This window comes from Spermophilus citellus (genome assembly GCF_964194105.1).
Source record: "Spermophilus citellus genome assembly, chromosome: 9".
In the NCBI taxonomy this organism is placed as follows: domain Eukaryota; kingdom Metazoa; phylum Chordata; class Mammalia; order Rodentia; family Sciuridae; genus Spermophilus; species Spermophilus citellus.
The window spans coordinates 58,183,462-58,186,812 of record NC_138191.1 but is presented as its reverse complement, the minus strand read 5'-3'; the positions used below and the strand labels follow the sequence as shown (position 1 = coordinate 58,186,812).

Here is a 3,351-nt window from a genome sequence, read left to right as displayed (position 1 = left end):
TCACCACTGTGACTGCTACTACAAGTCACCATCATCTTTTGCCTGGGTGACTGTAATGGCCATCTTCTTATTTTCCAAGTTTATACTCTTGCCTACTATAGAAAAGCCAGAGAGAATTTTTTAAAAAATCACATCTCCATCATACTTAAAATCCTGTGATAATTTCACATTGTCATTAGAACTAAACTGAAGTTTTTTTTCCAAAGCCTTTAAGACCTGGATGGCTTTCTAGCCTCATCTCCTACCACTCTCCCCTTGTTCACTGCACTCACACTCAATTACATGGGCCTGTATTATAGCCCTCATTTAATGCCAAAAGCATTTCATCCTCAGGATTTGCTGTTGTTTCCTATGTTTGTAATGTTCTTCCCACAGATCTCCTCCATGGCTGACACCTTTACTTCATTCGCTTCTCAGAGTTGTCAGTGCATATGTTGTCTTAGATACCCTCACCATCCTGTCCAAAATATTCTGCCCACTTACCACACACCTTCAATGGCATCATTCTATATATCATTACCCTGTTCTATTTCCTCATAGAATGTGCTGTAATTTGAAAATATTTATTTGTCCACATTTTTGGGGGTCCCTTCTCACTACAAAGAACAAGACTCATGTGTTTTACTCATACCTGTATCCCCAGAATCTGGCATATAGAGGTATTCAACAATTATTAAATAAGTAAAAAATCGAATGGATAAATGAGTGGGAAGACACGAAAGGCAGTTTGTAACAATACTTAATGTCATCTAAGCTGTGACAGAGATAACCAGCCAAGGAAATGGAACATGAAGATAAATAGCTAGTTGCTGGATACTTTTTATATACCTTGATCTCAGTAAGATTACATTTTTATCATCCAGATCTTGAATAATTAGTTAAGTACCTTTTATATAAGAAATCTCATTTTTAAATATATAATGCAACCAAGTTTTATAAATATTTGCAATGATGGAGTATTTTATTTTATTTTTTAAATTTTTTAACATGTCCAAAGAATCCTTATTCCTTTTTTAATAGCCTCTTATGCTTTCTTGCCAGATGCCTTCAGAGCAGGTGCTTTCTGGGCTGGAGCTTTCTGACTCTTCTGAGCTTTTGGAGGCGGCGGCTGCCTTCTGGCCTGAGGCTTTCTGGGAAGGAGCCTTTTGGACCAGAGCCTTCTTGCCTGCTGGAGTTACCTTTTTTGCTGGAATTTTAGCTTTAGCAGCAGCAGCAGCTTAGCAACTGCAGCCTTAGCAACAGGTGCCTTTTGGGGAGAAGCTTTCAGGATAGCTGCCCTCTGAAGCTTCTTAACTTCATTCTTGATTATTTTGTTCCTCATTTTCTTCACCTTCATTACTTTATAACGATCAAAATCAGTCATCTTGGCTTTCTTTTCTCTGGCTTCAATCTTCTTGGCCCATCTTGTGGCTGCCCATTTTGTATTGATATCTGCCTTCTGCCAGGCTTGCCGAACATACTTCTGGCAAGCACTGTGAGGAAACTTGAGGATGAAATCAATGAGCTGCATACATTTGAAAGGCCTGTCTCCTTACCTCAGTGCAAGGTCCATCAACCAAAGCCCTGTTCTGATCAATAACATCTACAGTTGCAACCAGCTTTCCAGCATGAGGCCCAAAGGAGACGTAGGCCACCTGGCCAACCTCCACAAAATGCCTGAAAACCATGTTGGAGGCGTAGGACGAGAAAGGAGTATTTTATTTTAATCCAACTTAAAATTACAATGTCTAGGGCTGGGGATGTGGCTCAAGCAGTAGCGCGTTGATCCTCAGCACCACATACAAACGAAGATGTTGTGTCCGCCGAGAACTAAGAAAAAATAAATAAATATTTTAAAAATTACAATGTCTATTAAAAATGTCCAAATAAACAACTCACATCACAAAGATATATCAATTTTTGGCCTTTATGTTTTTAAGACATTGTAAACTCAGTAAAATGAAGCAATGGCAAGAATATCTGCTGTAAATCTGTTGTGTAACTTGGTATAAGATAAATCTACTAAATGTGAGTTTACCTAAGTAGAGTTCAAAAAAAGCAGCCAGTGGTTCCCAGAAAAAAATTCAACTATATAAACAAGTGAGCAAGCAAAGACAAAGAGAACATTGGGACTGGTCCATGGAAAAGGTTAGGAGTAAAAATTCTCCATTAAGCCTGTGGTTCTCAGATGACAGTGGAGCTTGTGTAATTTACATAAAGAACGTTCTAAAAAATAAATCATAGTTCATTTCAATACAATGTTATTTAAGTGTGGCTTATAATACAATTGATCATGACATCTCTATTTTCCCCGCCTTTGGGCAGTACTGGTGATGGAACCCAGGGCCTTGCACATGCTAGGCAAGTACTCTACCACTGAGTCAAACCATCAGCTCTGGATGATATTCCTAAACCTAAGAATCAATATTAAATAGAATAATCATATGTCATATAAAATCTCAGTTCAATAACCTCTTCCTTTAAATAAAACCTTTAATACTTTTCCTAATAATTCCAACTTCTTCTTAAATTAACTAAAATATATATTCCTTAATTCCTGTCCTGCCTTTGTACCTTTCCTTGACATACAAGAAGTCTCATTTTCTACTTCTTTCCATTTCCCAGCTTGTGTTTCCTCCAAATTCAAACTCACTTGTCATTTTTCACCTCTTTGTTAAACATACAAAGCATTCTTCACAAAAACTGTAACAAATGTATAGTTAGAATTATCTGTATCTTTGAAATGCTATGTTGTTAAGTGATGTTTTAGACTTTGCTATTGGCAGAACAATTACATTCATAATTTTGTGAAATACTCTGAGCTACCTGAAAATTAATAGGTAAACTTTAATTATATTATCAAAGAGCATGGTATATAATGATCTTTATATCTTCCTTTGTTTTTTAGTCAGGTTTATTGAGTCATCATTTGTGTACAGTAAAATTTACCCCTTTAAAAAAGACATACTTCTGTGAATTTTGACAAAGGTTTATATAATCCCACTGTAATCAAGATACAGAACATTGCTGGGCACAGTGGCACATGCATGCCTGTAATCCCAGCAACTCAGAAGCCTGAGGAAGGAGGATTGTTAGTTAGAGGCCAGCCTCAATAGCTTAGCAAGACCCTTAGCAATTTAGCAAGAACTTGTCTCAAAAAATAAAAAGGACAGGTGATGTGGTTCAATGGTAAGGAACCCCTGGGTTCAATTTCCATTACCAAAAAAAAAAAAAGATACAGAACATTTCTGTCATTCCAGAGTTTCCCTATGCTTCTTTATAATTAATCACCTTCCTCCTATCCCTGATTTGTTTTCTGCCGCTACAGTTTGGCCTTTTGATAATGCTTTTGAAATTCATTTGTGTTGTTAA

At 36.8% G+C, this 3,351-nt stretch overlaps 1 pseudogene across 1 annotated transcript; it reads right to left on the bottom strand.

The window, feature by feature from the left end:
* Positions 1–1,024: 1,024 nt before the first annotated feature.
* LOC308656448 (large ribosomal subunit protein eL14-like) lies at positions 1,025–1,690 on the bottom strand (annotated as a pseudogene). The gene has a single exon. The product of its transcript is annotated as a large ribosomal subunit protein eL14-like (transcript).
* Between the last annotated feature and the right edge of the window lie 1,661 nt (positions 1,691–3,351).